This window comes from Poecilia reticulata, chromosome 2 (genome assembly GCF_904066995.2).
Source record: "Poecilia reticulata chromosome 2, P_reticulata-male-v2, whole genome shotgun sequence".
Lineage (NCBI taxonomy): Eukaryota > Metazoa > Chordata > Actinopteri > Cyprinodontiformes > Poeciliidae > Poecilia > Poecilia reticulata.
This window is the reverse complement of record NC_088831.1, coordinates 31,028,572-31,047,793: the sequence shown is the minus strand read 5'-3', so window position 1 is coordinate 31,047,793 and position 19,222 is coordinate 31,028,572. Positions and strand designations below refer to the sequence as shown.

Below are 19,222 nucleotides of genomic sequence, written 5' to 3'. Positions count from 1 at the left end.
CATTTGAAATTGCGCGCAATTTTATTATTGTAGCATTACCATAAGCGTGACATCCAAATAAAAATCCTCTGGGATCTGATTTAGTTGGACGTAAAGCAGTAGGCAACTTTAAACAATGGCGTTTTGACAAATGAAGGTGACATGCAAGGGGGGGAAATAATTTGACAGGTGACAAATGTTGAGCTGTGATACAATCTGAAAATCAGGCCACCTGAAATATGACTCACTCTATTAAAATCACTCAGGAAGGATATTGAATGGTTCTTTAAAGACTTCAAATATCTGATAAGACATCTTTTTCCATTTAATTGAATGTTTTATTTATGATTAGTACCACTGAGTCAAAAAAAAAGAGTTGATTCCAGCTGTGTGTGGTTATTAGTTTGGCACATCATGCATTTGTTTATGGGAAAACAATCCATCAATCTCATGAATAGTTGTATCTATTCAGTAATATCATCATCAGTCCACACTGTAGGCAACAGTCTGGTCCAATGAGATGTACTGTCATCGCTGTGTGCTGCAGATTCTCAGATGTTTAGAATAAACTATCTGAGATGAAAGGTGAAAAAAGCTGAGATTGATTACTTAAAAAGTGCCTTCTGACAGAGTAGATGTTAAAGAATATTACTTTATTTATGAATGTTAAATGGAAGTGATTAGGTACTTTGCCTCTCTTCCAAAGCGACATTTTTTCTGTTAGTAATTACCAGATGGTTGCTGCAGACAGATCCAAGCTGAGCTGCGGCAAAAAACAAAAACAAATACAATGTGAAAGAGTACAAACAAATAAGATAGAAAAAAAAACTGAATGGCTGCAGCATAATGTCATCATGATGCCACTGAGGCACAGGATGAACTATCATTTCTGCAGATTCAATTTTAATACATCATGTAGTCTCTACAAAAAAAATAAAAAATCTTACTGTATCGAACTGCAAAACAGATTTTCGTGGTGATTTTACAGTTTGATGATTTTCATTGAAGTGTTTTTTAACATCTCATATCTGATTTTCCTGCTCAAAGAAATATTAACGGTGATTTATGGCCACGTCCGAGCTGACTCCAACAGCCTGTTTCAATTTAATTCTCAGACTCGTTTCAATTCCAACACAAACACATGAGTCATGTACAGTGAATGTTGGTAATTTTCTTTCCCTCCATGTTAAGAATCAGCTGCAAGTACTTGCCGAAGTACCTTTATACTAAATCGGGAGTGGGGAGGGGGGAGTAGATAAATAAAATGTACATTTATCATGGTGTAACAGAAGAATGACATTCATGTAAAGTAAAACTTTTTTTTTTTTTACATCTACTGTACTTTTCTAATAGAAATAAAATATTGATTAAAACAGCAAAATTATCTAACAAAATGAAGAAAAAAAAATAACACAGTGAACATCTAGCTCACCGATATCCGAGGTTTCATAAGAATCTACACTCACATAGTAAAAAACAACTGGGAGTGACACAAAGAAGCAGCTTTCTATCGTGATCCTTTGGTTGTTGTCTGTATGTGTGTACTTCCTGGTCTCACTCTACCCTGCCTTGTGTGCTGCTGATTACCTGTGAGCGCAGGGCTGCTCTCTCTGCTGCAGCCACACCTGATTCCAATCAACTCATCAAGCCTGCAGCTCAAAGAGTCTGCTGGTTGGCTGTCACTCCTGTGGAAACCAGGCGCATTCTGAGTTCCTTTTTACCTTCCCTTTTGTTTCCTCTGTGATCCAGAATTGAAGTCAAGTTTATTTTTAGACCACTTTTCAGCAACAAGGCAGTTCAAAGTGCTTTATATCATTAAAATATTATACAGTCACCAGTTAGGAATGAAGCAATAAACATTACATTTTGTCAAACGCTATCATCAAGAAAATATGCATCAAATACGTTGATCAAACTTCCAGTTATCATTGGTCAAAGGGAAATTTAGGAGGTGGGCTTTTAGCCTTGATTTAAAGGAGATGTTCAGAAAACATCTCTCAAATGTTTGAAGCTGCTGCCACACCCAGATGATAATACTCACCTGAAAACCCGACCTCATCCACCTCACATCCTCTCTGGCAAACATGAAGAGTCATGAAAACAGGTAAAAAAAAACAAACAGAAAACAAGGCAGAGTTGTGTTAAAGTTTTTAGGGATTTTGTTTGACAGTTATATCCATTTTGTTATTTATCTGCTTTGTGGTTTATGTTCAGATATGGAAAAATTGGAAGAAGCACAGGAAGGAAAGTGTCTTGCATTACAAGATTGCTTTTCATTAGAACAAATAAACACCGATATCGAAGAAGCTTTAGCTTAATGTGCTGCAACACATAGATTTTTTTATGTGTTCCGGGGTTGGTCGTTTTGATGAAGATCTTCATAATTAGCAACCGTGAAGATCTTCACATAGGGAGATTAAATAGTGCTGGAAATAAACACGTACCATGTGAAACAAGATGTCAGACGCTGCAGCCTTTTTGCTTTTGACCACAGCAAAAACAAAAAGACTGAAGCCAGTGAAATATACTAACAGGTTGTAACTCCTTTCTTTCAATGCTGTGGGTCATATCCTGTTGCTGCGGTGCATCTTTAAAACATAAAACAACGATAGAACAGAATGTTTACCATGGATATATTAAATACAGGCTAGCACAAATAAGTTGCTCACCGAGAAGTTCCAAAGATTGCTTGAGTGACTCCTGCTGTTTGGGCTTCAGGAGACGTCACATCTGCCAAGTGATCAATCCGAACATGTACAGGAATACACTGCATCACTGATGATATTCAGACATGAGGGTAAGAATGTCATTTAGTCTTTTTAATACATGACAAAAAAGTCTGCAGTATTGACTTACTTCTATTGTAATATTAGTAAAAGACTATTTTATTATAATGTTTCACATTGATGCATGATAACAATCAGAGCTTATCTTGCATGATGCCATTCATGATTGTCATATAAAACCAACTGCATCTGTCCCCACCTAATTACGCAATCAAATTCTGAGTGAACAAAAACCTTGATGTTTGCAGACAACAGCTTTGCAAATTTTAAACCGTGTTTGTTATTGCTATTCTCTCTATCTGTTCGTCAAACTCTTTTTTTGTTGGTTACATCTGCTCTCTGCCTAATTATCTTTAATGCATTAGTTTTTTGTTTCTCCCACTTTTTGTTTGTTTTCCAAGAGGCAAGTGATATACTGTTCATGCATATATGCAACGGGGGAAAGCAGCTTCTTCGAGAGACCATAACTCATGGGCCTAAAGTTGGCCTTATTTACATTTTATACAATACAATCTTGATTTCTTGTTTTCCTTTTAAGCCATGTGTGTACATTTTATAAGAATGCATGCAGTTGGTAACCATGCAGAACTTTGTTCTTTTTGTCGCCAGCAATGAACATTTACATTACTTAAACCTGTACACCTGACTCTGCACACTTGAAGACATTGTTCCAGTTGAATCCCTTTCATTCTATTTATAGTGTTTGGTGGGATTATACATGTTGTTCTTGGAAAAAGCATTAACACCCCTTGAGCTTTTCTACATTTTGTCAACTTTTCATAAATAAAAATACAATCCTGTACATTTATTCTCAGCCTCCCCCGTATCACTTTGTAGAACCACGTTTCACTGTAATTACAGCGGTTGAACCTTCTGGGGTAAGTCTCAGCTGGCTTTAGTCATTCACAGACTAAATATTTTAGCCAATTTTTCTTTTTGGAAACGGCTTAAGCTCAGGCTTGGATGAAGAGCATCTGGAAATATCAATTTTCAAATCTTGAAACAGATCTTTAATTTGATGTAGACCTTGAATTTTAGGCTTTTAGTCTCAGTTGTTTCATTATCCTTTTAGTAAAGCTTAGTATAGTCCTACACATGTACCTGTGCCTTGTTTCAATGGGAGATTCTAGTTTCTAACAAGTTTTCTTTTTAGATACACATTTGCTGTGTCCTCTAAATGACCTAAGAGGTTCATTGATTAGTCAAAGACAAGTCATTCCAGGTGAGGTTGATAACACGTTAGGAACAAAAGTAAATTTGGTAAAAATACAGAGTTGATGTTGTAATCTAGTATAGCACTTTATCGAAGAACTATTTCACAGTTTCAATGACAATTGTGTAGCTCAAATTTAAAATTTAAGACTCTTAGACTGGTAAAATCTAATAGAAGTATCCTTTGAAATTAGAGCTTTAGGGTTTCAAAAGGTTCAGTGGTTAGGGTTTCAACAGACATTGAACATACTTTTCATTGAGCTCCCATTTCCGCATAAAAGCTGTAATATAATATTATTATCATAAATTTCATGTTTCCATTAGCTTTAAGCAGACAACTTTAGTGTAATTTATCTATAAAATGTGTCCCACATAGTAAACTGAGTTACTAAAATACACAAACTTCTCTGAAATGTTGCAATTTATTCAATGTGACTGTATGTTGGGTTTTTATTTCTGGGATTTGAAAAAGTGCAGCAACACGTGCCATACTTAAAACACAAGATTCACAGACAGAAGAGTAAAAAAGCAAAAACATTGTTGATTATTTAACTACTTGTGATAGAGTAGTTAACTCCTAAAACAATAACTAGTTGCCACCCTACATGACATGTGGCTTCCTTTAAACAATAGGTTTCTTCAGGCCACTCCAAGATAAAGACCAAATTTGTGGAGTGCGTGGACAAAGGTCCAGTTCCTCCAGAGTTACCTTGGGCCTCTCGGCTGCTTCTCTGATTAATGCTCTCTTTGCCACGCCTGTCAGTTTGGGTGGACAGCAGGTTTGCAATTGTGCATTTTCAGATGATGAATTGAACAGAGCTCTGCGAGATGTTACAACCTGGGGACATTGTTTTATAACCTATAACTTCTCTGACCAGTCTGCTGTGTTCCTTGGTCTTTATGATGATTTTTTGTTGCCTGATATTAATCTAACAAATCTCTGAGCCCTTCATAGAAAACAGATTTGTGCTTATTTTGCGCCTAAATTAAAAAAAGGTAAATAAATAAGCGGGATGAATCCTTTTGCAAGGCACCATAGCATTCACAGAAGATACAGTGATGATTGAATCTCTTGAGTTTGTCTTCCTGTACCTCAGGAGCTGGAACATACAGTGAAAGTTTCGAAAGATTAATGAACGGACCGAAGTTTCAGAGACCCGAATGTTCTTTTTATGACCGGCTGTAGCAGGGAGCCGCTTGTTTCATTAGACCATCTTCATCATTTATGCACTGATGGGAACACAAGGTTTTGGGGTTACACACTCTAAATGGTACTTTACTCATTCAGCCACAGGGCAAGACTAATGGAATCCACTGATCCCCACTGCTCCAAATGGTACCAGGAAAGAAAAACTGCAACCCAAACTCTGCTTAAGATTCTTTGCACAAATATTGCCAGAAGAAACACATTAAATATTTTATCTTTGAAATATTTGATGACTATCAGTAAACTTCATAAATGCTCTCATGGATCCATAAAAAATATATCTTTTCACTTTGTTTGCATTTTCATCTGCAATGAATTCTTATTTCCACGGGCAATGAAAGAGAACTGTGAATGTTTTACGTATTTTATATTGATTGGGTGGGTCTATTTAATTCAATTGCTGCATATCCTTACTTGGAGGTGCTGTGAAAATCGTTTGAGAATCGATGGGCGGAAGCAAGCAAGACAAAAATAATTGACTGTTTTTCAAACTCCTGCAGGCAGCAGAATAACTAACCAAAAACAGCTCCCAGGGATGTCGGAAATTGGTTTTGCAAATCCTTCGGCAACACGTTCCGCCCAAGAAAAATGGTAATATAGAAATCCATTTCAAACTCTATAGTGCAGATGAAGTTTATTTTCTTTGCTCTTTGTTGCTTTTTTGTCATGTTCTGACACTATTTGGATAGACAGAGATATGCTGATAGTTGTCTTCTTCTGAGGACACTTGAGGTATGTGTGTGTGTGTGTGTGTGTGTGTGTGTTCTTAATCTTAAATCTTTCAGGGCGTAGGAACCAGATGCAGTGAGGTGGAGCTCTCCCCCGCAGAGTGATCTCCCTGGGCGCCTGGAGGTCCACTTCCAATCTATTTGCTGTAATTGCCGTCAGAGTGTACACCTTGGAGTCTTCTAATTCCCTCTTTTATTTCAGCCACCATGAGGCAGACCATCTGTCCTTCTGCCCCCCCCCCCAACCCTTTGTCAGGCATCAGGTCTCTCCGTATCCTGCACAAAAGCAAACAGGCTTACATTCATTCACACACTTAGAAACACAACAACAAACATATTTGTGTTCAGCTTTTGATGCAGCACACCTTTGTCCACTCAGTGTTGCGCGACCGCAACTGGGAACACGTGTGCATGTTTTCACAGCGTGGCAGTGAGGACGCACACAGTGCTGCCACACAAGAGGCTTGTCAAGATATGAGAAGTAAAGAAACACATCTTATAATTGTTCTTCTATCAGTTCAGTTTACCAGAAACCCCCCCCCCCAAAAAAAGAAGCATACATTTTCTTCTAAAGATGAAAAGTTTTTTCTTTGGGATTTTTGATGAATTGATTTCAGTCACCAGTCACTCATTGAAGTTGAAGGACATTTCTAAACTCCTTTACACAGCTGCGCACGAGGCACTCATGTGACTGCGGATGATGTCATGTGATATTTACATATCAAATCCAGCTGCGTTCCTCCGCTTGAGCTTTTGTCAATCTCACTATTCTTGTGTATTTGCATGAAGCAGCAAATAAAAGGAACTGCTTAAGTCTTGAAATTTTTCACATAATGCATGTTGTTGAGACGATCAAAAGTTTTTTCAACTTTTTAAAAATCTGTGGTAAGTATAGGCATCAGGTTAGGTTCAAGGAGTCGCTATGTTTTCATTCTAGTCTAACTCTAAATTTTCCAATTATGCCTAAAATATTAAAAATGCTAATTCTCAAAAAGTGTTTAAAATAATTCTTTCTTCAGAGAAGAATTCTCCATTTTGTGACAGATCATTGTAAGTTTTTCAGATTTTGACCTGGAGATAATTAAATGCTGTCAAGATTCACTAAAATTAAGTAGAGCTCATAAGCACAGGAAGGATGCTCTGAAGCAAATCACAATAAGACATTCAAGGTGTTCTCACAAGGTTTACAAATTGCTTTTGTGCACAATTTGGATGGATTGAGGTTTTATCATTGTTTGTGTGACGAAGAGTTGTCAACACATCTTCATTAGTTAACTGTCAACAGGATTAGGTTAACAACTACTTATTTTTTATTTAAAATAAGATTACATCACTACAATAGGGTGTCAAGCTTTTAGCACTCACCATCACATCCTAGATTCATAATTATAGTTTTAACTTACTTTGTCAGACAAAGTCTCATTAAACGGTTGCAGGATTGTGCTGGTTTTAATTGAAAAGCAGTAGATGTTTAATATCCAGATCTTGTTAAACCTTTCCCATTAAGAACCTACCACTTTTCCCTAACTTCTCACTCAAAAGCTAAAAAAAAAAAGAAATAGAAACAAATCTCACATTTAGCTTTCATTATTTCAGTCAAGTCATTCAAAAGGCTCAGCAGCAAAACATTGTTCTGCTCAGACAAACAATATTAATTAGAAGAAATGCTGGCGGAGGCTTTCCTGTGCTGACATTTTCTGTGTCTATCTCACTGCGTCTTTGTTTGTGGTTTTCCACACTGCAGCCGTGCTGTCTGGGGCTTGCAACTGATTTAAATACCATCCCATCTCATTAACATGCACAGATAGAACTGCGAGGGCCAATTACATTCATCTTGTCATGTGGCTGGGCTTCCAAGTCGTTAATATTTTATGGCAACACGCTCCCCCAGCCACAGCAGCAACACACCAGTGCTCTTACATTATTCCACAGCTCAGGACGCGAGATCAGAAACATCCGCCTGAATACACGTTCCTCTAGGTCATGACAACATACGCATGAAAAATGAGTTGAAGAGGCAAATAGCGAAACACCACATATAGATATTATAGCTGATTATTATCAGGCAAACAAGCCTGCAAAGTAATCTAAAGTTTTATTATTATGATTCCAAATAATTGTGGCGATATCGTTATTTTGTAATCAGTTGAGAGCCACTTCTAAATAAGTGATGATTCGGAATGAGGCTCCTGTTACTAAAATAGTTTATGTTCAGTTACTACAACATATAACTGAACATTATGCGTATTGCTAAATACTTATATAATCCCTAAAACATCTCTATGTCTTATGTTGCATGTTTTGCATTTAAACACTGTTTTGTTTTTCCTTTACTTTTTATTTTAGCTGTCATGTATTTCTCGTTGTTGTTTTCAGTTTTCAGTTTTCAGCTTTCAGCGTACTTTGCCTCAAGAAACCAAAGACTAATTAGCTTTATTACTAAAAGATATATATCACATTAAATAAGTATAAAGAACTCCTTCCCGACATGACACTGTCTTAAATTTAAATATCTATCCTGATGGAATGGTTCAAATCTACCTGCTGGAGAAGATGATGCCAACCTTCATATATTTTGACAGGCTGATCTTTTAGTCCACTGAAAAAATGAACCAACTTTAAAAAAAATCACTCTAACTTTATTAGTAATAACATGAGATATAACAACTGACAGTATTTTTGTAAGATGGTTTAAATAAGCTTTTTTTTTTAGCATTCTGCTGCATCTATTATTCTGGGCTTTTAGTTGTTTTTTGTTTTCTGTGTATCATTTGTTGTTAAATGTGCTTTATAAGTGGATTGGATTTGAGAGAATCTTCCATTTTTATTTTCACCAGTGGTTGAAAAAAAAAATCATCGGTTAAAACAGTTTTTATCTCCCTGTAGAAAAGATGCACATGTAAGAGTCTATCCAGTACTATTGAGGAATGTTGCTATTGGCTGTTGCTAAGTGATGTCATAACTAATTTGCATGTGAGTGTAGTGGATGCTGATCAACAGCGGCTGTACTTTGCCTCCTCCCCTAGCAAAACAGACAGGCAGTATTTCTTTTGTAAGTTATTGGATCTATTAAGAAGAATAAACATCTATCTGATTGATGTTATGTATTTATATATTTTCAACACTCATCTATGTTTTACAAATTTTACTTGAAAATAAAACTATCAAAAATAACCCGATATCTCCAATATGCAGATTTAAGTTATTATAAAAAAGAAACCCACGAATGAAGTTGTGGCGGATTATCAAAATAAATGCTTGACTTCTACTTGCTCTTCTTCAACTTAAAGCTGCTGAGTATGTTATGAACTGTTTTCACCTGGACATTCAATCACTTCCTCTGTTCAAGTTGTAGAAATATATGTCTTATTGTAGAGCATGTTCTGGAAAATTTCCGCAGTGTTTCCTTCTTGTCTGATCCACTGAACATCATACTTGTTTTGAAACTCAGTAGGTGCTGAGTGGAGGAACTAGTCTGAACAAGTTTAAACTCCTTTAAAAATGAACATTTAATCACGGTGAACAAATGAAAACAGCTGTATGAATAAAGCATTGCTGATGTTTTCTTACAGAAAACATCAGCAATTGTCCACATCAATGTTAGTGATAGCTTGACATCAAAACAGCTCAAGCACATATGAATCAGAAACACAGTTTTTATAAGCAAACATTAATTAAAAGAAAAATAAAAGGTTTATTTTTGGTATAAACTAAAGTATTAGTTGATATTTAAAAAAAACACATTTCGTTAAATTTAAGTACGGACTTTCTGTCTCATTTTTAAAGTTGTCAAATCTGAAGACAAATGACGTGTCCACGCCCTTGAAAAGAATTGTTTTTCCCACACACAAAGACAAAGATTTATGCAACAGCTGCTTCAGCCTTTCAGTTATGTGCCTGATGAACTGAGGGAAATATGAGCACAATAATCCCGGAAAAAAAAAATCTATAGCCGAGCTCCTGTAATTCCTTTAATGACTTCTCTAATGAAAGTAGCCAGTCTTCAGAACAATGGCCACAGTTTGTGCCTCAACCGTGCAGCGCGAGGATGGCTTGAGGAGACAAGCCCGGCCCATTTTCTGACTGGTAGCAGCAGTCTACAACGACTCGCCTTCTGGCTCTGTGGTGGTACATGCCGAGATTGATGTGTGTTCCTGACAACGGCTATTTATATAGTGAGATGCTGCTTGGCAATGTGAGTGGGGGGTGGAGGGGGGAAGTCACTTAGCCGAGCAATTTCCTCACACAGCGCAGCCCTTTCGTTTCATTTCACCAGCACAAATCATATTTTGGAGAAACTGCTTGGCTTTAAACTATGAAGAGTTGTGCTTTATTGTATCACAGATTGTGTTTGACAGTAAAATCAGGGGGAAAATAAATCCATTCCTCTGAGTTGTTAAACAATGCAATAAGGAACAAATCACTGGGCATATTATTGTTGTAAATTATCATTGTGTGGCTGAGTTAGACTTTAGCATTAATCTGAACGCTAAAGATTTTTATATGAATTTTATGACAAAAATATGTTTTACTCACATTAATATCAAGATTGTTAAACTCATATGCTCGAGTTAGTAAATGGAATTAAACTGCAAAATAATGGTAAGAGATATCTTAAGACACTGAGTCTGATGTCCAGACCAACGCTTCACATAGTTTCCATGGTAACACATGGTGGTGGCAGCATCATGCTGTGGTGATGCTTTTACTCAGCAGAAATGGAAATTAACATTGTGTTTGTGAGTTAAAATCCAGAGTTTATACAAAAAAATATTGTTTAAAATTAGTATCACACAGTTATACTTATATGCTTGAATCATTAAATTGTGTCAAATGGAAAAGAAAATATATTTACACAGTGATACTACGCATGTCTGCCATGTTATGTAGAGTTTGATTTTTATAAGCACATGCATGATTGAACATAAACACAGACATAATATTATTTACAAAGCATTGCATTTCACTTCAAAAATATCTATGATCTCAATTTCTGTTCTTGAGTCCAATCAGATTTTCTCAGCAGCGACCTCTTCTGTTCAAAGTAAGAACTGCAGTGAGGGTTTAGTACCTGGTGTGAAGGCATTAACATCAAACGGACGGTCTTCACGTTTGATCTAGACTGAGATATCTATCTTTTGAAGAGACACCTAGACACCTAGAATTTCTCCATCTCACCTAAACATGCACAGATTAACAGTGGTGGTGGCAGCATCATGCTGTGGGGATGTTTTTCTTTATCAAAACCTGGTGAGAGTGAAGGAGGAGGATAATATGGTTTAACATTTTTAGTAGCAGAAAAAGACTCAAGACTCAAGAGATTTACCTTCCAATAGTATGATGATAACCATGTAGAGCGAGGTGCTGTAGAAAAAAGCTGCAAATAACAGGAGGATTTCTGTACAATAGACAAGGTTTATCCACACAGTTTTTATTCTTACTTTTCTTGACTAATCTTTCCAGACTTCTGAGTCTGTTTTCATGTTAATTTTAGGAAGCTTTAAATATACAACCGGCAGAAATTATAAACAGAAAGGTAGAAAGGACACGAAAAGGAGACAAGGGAGGACAGGAAGAAGGGAGGAAGGTGAAAAAAGGGAAAGAAGATAGGACACAAGACAAAAAAAAACTCAAAAAAGACTGAAGCAAAAACATGACAAAGGAAGGAAAGACACATAAGAGAAAGGGACACAGTATGTAAAATGAAAGAAGGAAGGACACAAAGAGGAAAACAAAGGAAGGAAGTAATGAATCAAAGACAGAAATTAATGATTAAAAGAATAAAACACAGAAGGACAGCGGTAAAGAATGGACATAGGTCATAAGGAAGGAAGAAAGTGCACAAGAAAGGAAAGAATTTACTCAACGTAGGACAGTGGTGCCCAACTCTAGTCATGGAGAGCTACCTGGAACATGAGAGGATGTTGTTTTCACACAGGTCGTCCTGCTTTCACACCCCACAACCAAATGGGGCGCTGCAGATGCCCATTGTCTTCCAGTCCACAGGTTGTCAGGCCAAACTTTGATGTTAGAAAGAGTCAACAGAATGTGACTCTTTCATGTGATGCTGTGTAGAATCCTCCACGACTCAACTGTTTGTAATTTGCTACTGGATTTGCAAACCAATCCCCCATTTAGGAAATGGAAAGACTTTGTGGCACTTTACATAGTCTGTAATTCTTGTAAGAAGAAAGATTGCATCTTACAGACACTGCTGTGCTTGGTCTCTCGATCTTCTCTATTTTTAAACCTGTCCTAACATCCTGCAGCTTTTAGATGCATCCCTTCTCCATCACACTTTAATACAATATACTGTATTTTCCAGACTATAAGTTGCAGTTTTTTTCATAGCTTGGCTGGTGTTGCGACTTATAGTTAGGTGCAACTTAAATATTTGTCTTTCCACGGCATGATGCATTTTTTGACTGGTAAATAAAAATATAATGTGGAAAATACAGTACACACAGTGTATTTTCCATATACAGCTTTATATGGTATCACACCAGACTCAGTCAGCCATGCGAGTCAGGTGTGTTGAAGGAATGAAGTTAAAAGTTGTAAAATGGCTCTCCTGGACTGAATGTGGACGCTCTTGTCTTGACATACTATAATGAAAAGTCTGGAAAGAAAAAATAATTAAATGTGAACTTTTTCAGAATATGTGGGAATCCCACTTAAGACAAAACAGACATAAACATGACAAAGACACACAAAGCAGTTAAGACCAATATAAAAACAAGTTAAATTGAGTGCAATAAAGATCGGAAACTAGATTTGGTTAGCCTGTCAGTTTAACCATATTTAGTCACCATTTGTCTTTCTCTGGACTATTTACCTTATTTACTACATATGTCTTAGAATCAAGGAAGGAAGAATAATTAGCAAATAATTTTGCTTTGTGAAGAAAGGGGCAAATGCATATTTTCTTTTATTTCCAATATGATGTCTAATTATAATCTTGATTTTCAAATTTTTCAGAACTAAAGTGTCCATGGAAGCTGCAATAGAATGGAGGCATCAGTCTGTAAGACACACTTGAGACGCACAAATTAAAACACATAACTGAGTAATAAATTCGAAATCTTCTGAACATTACTCATGTCTCTTATCTGTTGTCCAGCATTCCTCATATATCATTTCTCAAACAGTCAGAATTACTGAGGCGTGAGGTGTAAGCGGCTCCACGTTTTGCATATCAACCATCTTCCTGCTGACAAATGTTAGCTTTAATAAAACCAGCGAACAGAGACGGGAACGGGAGGAGCGTCCAACAAGCCGGGAGTGATGCTGAGAAAATTTAGCAGGAAATGAAAAGTAGAATTGTCTTGGGGGAGGAATATCAAAAATCCTCATAATCATTTGTCACATTGTGATCCATATCAGTGAAGCTCAAGCGATGTATCTGTTGCAAACACGGCTTGTTGTCTGAGAACTTTTCCAGGTTTTGCCTGCTGCGGACATTTTGCTTTGAACCCAACCCTCACTGCTGTAAACTGAAGCGACGCTAGAAAGCAACAAATCACTTTGGATCCTTTGTTTTATCAGGAAAATGTAGATTGATTAGCGCACTATAGGACTTTATACTGGATCCCTAAAGACGCTAGAATCATCACAACTATCCAAGGACTTTGATCATGTAAAGCAGAACAAAATGTTTATAACGGAGCTCAGAAGTGTTTATACCTAATCAGGAATGAAATGCAGGATTCAGTTGAGGCCTTTCAAAGGAAATGAGACATATAGCACTACCAAAGTATTTCAGCATGTTAAGCTTTTCATTGTAAAGAATGAAAAGGACCCATTCTGTAGACTTTCCTCTATCTTTTAGTGTTGGGTGTCTTCATTTGAAATACTTTTTTAACAACAGAAACATTTTTATAAAAGAAACATCTCATAATTTCATAAAGAATCAAAGTTCTTGTTTTAGATACAAAAAAAATGGTACAAATCACACTACACTGTAGTTGTGTAGTAAGTAAGTAAGTATTGTGTTTATCATGTGACAATGATGTTAACATGACCAGTATATACATTTGTCACAGGATTCTTACACATTTATGTCTTATGTTCATTAAAAATGTACAAAGCTAACTTTCACTATTCATTTATGACAGGTGTTTCTGCAGTGGTCAGGATTTAAATATTCCGGAAATACCAGAAAGGAATGAATGAATGAATGAATGAATGAATGAATGAATGAAGGAAGGAAGGAAGGAAGGAAGAAAGGAAGGAAGGAAGGAAGGAAGGAAGGAAGGAAGGAAGGAAGGAAGGAAGGAAGGAAGGAAGGAAGGAAGGAAGGAAGGAAGGAAGGAAGGAAGGAAGGAAGGAAGGAAGGAAGGAAGGAAGGAAGGAAGGAAGGAAGGAAGGAAGGAAGGAAGGAAGGAAGGAAGGAAGGACAGATTAAAACTTTTAAAGGATAAAGAACAAGCAAAAAGGCATAAGAAAAGGAAGAAAACAAAAAAAGGAGGAAAGAAAAGGGAATAAAGGTTGGATACAAGAAGGAAGGAAGGAAAGTACATGAGAAATAAAAAAGTGAGAAAGGTAGGAAACAAGAAAGGAAGGAAAGAATTACGGGATTGAAGTAGGACACAAGAAAGAAAAGAAAGATGCAAGGATGGAAGGAACAAAAGAAAAGAGGGAATGAAGGAATTATGCCAAAAAAGGTAGCTAGGAAAGATTATATGGGGCATAAAAACTGGAAATAAAAATATGTTTTTATACTCTCATTTTTCTTTTTCTATACTTATTCAAATCCGGAAAAATAATGCAATGGTTTTCTGTAAAACCAAGAGTTATTTTGACTTTGTACTTGCCAGCGCTCCTTTTTTAATTGCCATAATACAATCAACTGTGTTTGGGCCGCCATCTGTTTACCTGCTGCATGAAAACAGCTCCAGCACGATGCCCATAGATAACTCACACTGTGAGAAGCAGCAACAGCCTGAGAGCACGCTTAGAAAAAAAAATATGAAAAACATATCCTGAGAAGATGAGAATGTATCATGTTGACAAGTCAGAAAAACATAAAATCAGGGCATATGCAACGAGGGCAGAGTTTTGTTTCTGTGTTTTTTGAGCTCAGTATCCAGGCAGGGAGGATGTGGAAGAGTCCATGATGAGAAAGAAAATTCAATTTAATAATTTCTTCTCTCTCCAGCTGAGATGGAGGGACAGGCTGCCAGGTTGATGAGCCAGGCACTAATCCGACTGGTTTCTGACCAACCAGGGAACCAGGATCACTTAATTCACAGCATGAATTATAAAAATTCTCTAATTAACGCACTATTTGCATGTAATTCTGGCTCTGTCTGAGTAGAAAACAGCATGTTGCCTCTCTAACATGCATGCTGCTCTTAGCAATAAAACGTAAACATTTCTAATCAAATAACTTTTGAGCGGTTTTCCATGCAGTATGTAACTCTCCCCCCTCCTGTGGCTTGTTATTTTGGTGTCCATGGACCCTCTGAATAAGTTTTAAACTGGATGCATTGTTCTTGCTCATTCTCCAACACGCCTGGCTCGGGAAAAGACGATTGTTGTGGTTTCACTTTAATTGCTCCATCTGTACAGAACCCATTGGGACGCTGGAGCAGATATTTTCCCACACTCGGACCGAGCGGATAACTTCCACACGGACTTAGAGCAGGACTGCTATTGCAGCAGGGCACTTCATTAAAGAGAAGAACACACCAAGAGAGGAACCCAGTGCTTGAGGTTGCGTAATCAGACCTCTCGAGCAGATGAATCATGGCGCAGTACGCCGGAGCCGACTGCTACATTTACTTAAAGGATGTTTCCATCACGGCAGTGTCATCTGGAATCTGTTCCCCGATACCTCTGCTCCATTCCAAACCAATTAGCACTTGATGGTCTGCGTGAAAGCGCTTTCCACTTCACTGAAAACTAATCTAAATAGTCAATGCTGGGCCAACAAGCACATCTTTGAGTTGAAACGGCAGGATTTTCAAAGTGAAGTCCATGCATGTGAATCAAGTACGTGATTTTGAGTTTTTTTTTTTCTTTTTCTACCTTTTAACTGTATAAATAACTGGTATTTCTAAAGATTTTTGAGCTATGAGAATGAACAAACCATGTGAATATTAAGAGCATGTCTGATTTCTGTTTTTATTTGAAACCTTTCGTGCTTGCTGATAACAGCTGAAAGTAACAACACCACCAAACTGATTGTGATCCAGTTCGTCTCAGAATGCAGCCCCAAGTTTGTGCATACATAGATATGCATCTTTTATCTTTATATAAGAAACTTGGATCAAACAAAATGAGAAAAACCGTACTATTACGCATGTGCTGTGTAACAATCCTTTTTAGAGTTTTCTGTGTGGTGTTTTTTTAAAATAAAGAACATATTCAGTCATATTCATAATTTCATTTTCTATCTATCCTTAAAAATTGCAATCATCTTGATTTTAAATTACCGTATCTGATATATTCTTTCTTCTTGTAGCTTTTTAATTCTCACTTTTAAAAGTGTGAAGTCAACCCATATTTATTGTCTTTCTTTTTTTTTGCATTACCATCTAAAGTAACATTATATTTCAGGTGTAACTAAATTAGGTAGCTCTATAAAAAGAATTACAATAGGTATGTGTATGATGATAGCCTTGTCGCCTTCCTATGCAAATATGTTCAATTCTCATCGCCCTTCAGTGCTCCATCTGGGATTTCACCCATTGAGTTTGATTTCTCTTGTGGAATTTCAACCGGGCCAATCAGATAACAGAATGAGTTGTGAACAATGATGTTGATTTCCTTCACAGTGAAGTAAAGTTGTTTACAACAACTCAAAATTTACAGATGTCACAGACAAGCAGCAGTGATTGAGTAAAATTTAAAATTTTAACAGAGTCCACAATTTTAGCGAGGACTCATTTCTCAGTAGCCGAGGGTCCAGACCAATGTGAATAAAGCGTAGAACAAGGGCCTGGTTTTTACCAGGCTTGGTTGCTTATTCAGGGTTATATTTTCCTGAGCTTACAATTGTCCAAAAATCCTTGGTAAGCTGCAACTTTAAGAATTTTTTTCACTGAATCTAATAGTCTGAAACAAACTCCTGAAAAAACAGCCCCTCACCCTAATTCCTACTCTACCGGGCTCTAAACTTGACACAAACCCAGACCTGCCTACTGGGCTAGAAGCAATTTGTCCCTCCAGAAAACAAGCCTCGACTGCAACAGAGCTTGGTTGTAGTGTGCTTTTCAGAGCTGCATCTGACCCTTTGCATTGCACTTGATGATATAACACCTGGATGCAGCTGCTCCAGCCTGCAAACACATTAAGTGAGGATTTCTACACACTTTTCTTTAACTAATCTGAAGGTCACATGATGGTTGGAGATCTGAAACATCTAACTCTGATCCTGCTCTGCGTTTTTATGTTACCTACCGCTTTATTGCTGGGTTGTTGTCATTGTCAAACTTTTCCACTTTGTTTTAACACCGCCAGCAGATAACTGGAAATACTTAACTGATAAGAAATTTGGACATTTCCCGGAACTCCTGAGAATAGTTTCCTCCATTGTAGAAGCATTTGAAATGTTTTGGTGCTCAATTTTATACATCTTAGTTGGAGGGCGAAACTTCTACCAATACAGTTTATGTCCCTAAATTGTGTGTTTTTCATACATCAAATAAAATGAATACAAGGAAAATGGAGATGAGATTCAGTGCTCAGTATTTTAGTATATGACAGTGAATGCATTTAACTTATGTGTGATTATATTTTTTCTAACTAACTCAGATTCTTTAAGAGTGAAATGAAAACAAAAGGCAGCAGAATAAATAGAGCAACCAGACAGATAATATTTTGCTTATGAAGCATTTATATCCAACTATAGCAAAGCTAAACTCTAGTTTGGTTTTTTGCTGCTGTTTCATCAGTGTTTTGAAATTTGCCACACCAACTTCACTCCGTCTGCTTTCCATCGAGCCTTTAAAAGAAAGATATAGGAAGTAAACCGACATGTATAGGCAGGGCTTTGTAGACCACAGGCTATATCTTCTAAGCACTATATGTGTAACATAAGACGCAAGAGGGAAAACATATAAACAGAATTTGCTCCAGTTTATTTTTCCTGTTCATCAAAGTGAAATATCTCATGGTGATTAGAAATAAAACTATGTTTTAAGGAACGAAAATGGTGCTCATTTCCGGGTTAATTTAGTCATTTATGTGATGATAATTAATGGGTTTGCAAGACGACATTTGTGTTTAAAATCACACTTTAGATACTGCAGCAGTTTATTGTTTGACTTTGTGACTGTTTAGACGCCTGCCTGATGTGGAAAATGTGGAAGAGAGTTCTCTGATCATATGAGAACAAAAAGAAACACTTTGGCCCACGTGAAAATATAATGTTTGGCAGAAAAGCAACGCTGCATTTCAACCTGCAGACACCATCCCCACAGTTTAACATGGTGGTGGCAGCATCATGCTGGAGAGTTGTTGTTTTTTTTCCTTTTTTATGTGGGTACAAAATGCATGATAACTTTAATCTAACTAAGAATCTCTGGTAAAACTTGAACATTTATTTATTTATTTATTTATTTATTTATTTATTTATTTATTTATTTATTTATTTATTTATTTATTTATTTATTTATTTATTTTATATGAACTTATAGAGATATTTTAACACCTTGGGAAAAAATTCAGTCAGAGTCAATGCCACAATAAGCCATTTGCTCTATTTAGGTCATGAATAGGACAAGAAAAATCCAATTAAAATTTAACCCTGGAAAAAAGAAGTAAAAGTCTTGCTAAACCACATGAAATTTGCACCAAAAAAGCAAAATGTATCCAAAGATAACAAAAAATTTTCAAAAACCTTTCAGAATATCTTCTGAGTACAGTTTTAGTGATAATTATTAAACTTTTAAATGTGACAGGTTGCATATAATAGCATGGTAATAATATCTATTCCCTGTGGTTTAGTCATAAAACAGTGCTATCCTGCAGAATATCTACAGAAGATGTGACTCAGGTATTAAAATTGTGGGAAAAAAAACATCATTTTGTCATTGCACACCTTAAACAGGACTTAATGCATTAATAGACCAAAGATGAGCTCGATTGTGCCTTACTTTAACTTTTTTTAAAAACTGTGTTTAAATGCTGATTTAATGCAGACATCAATAGCTGCTGTGGAAACAACTTGATTATCACCTCACTTTGACAGGATGAATGTACTATCAGAAGCAATTAAGGTGTCACCAGTGTTTGCACAGAGAGATGGATGACAGTTTGATGATTATGATGAAAAGCCATAAGCTGACCCAGAAAGACCTTACATT

General features: G+C 36.6%; 1 long non-coding RNA gene across 1 annotated transcript; it reads left to right on the top strand.

Annotated features, from left to right (window-relative positions):
• The first annotated feature begins 1,465 nt into the window (after window positions 1–1,465).
• Window positions 1,466–6,739, top strand: LOC103458210 (uncharacterized). The gene is made up of 3 exons (XR_532556.2): window positions 1,466–2,083; window positions 5,685–5,775; window positions 5,970–6,739. It is a non-coding gene; the product is annotated as an uncharacterized LOC103458210 (long non-coding RNA).
• The last annotated feature ends 12,483 nt before the right edge of the window (window positions 6,740–19,222 follow it).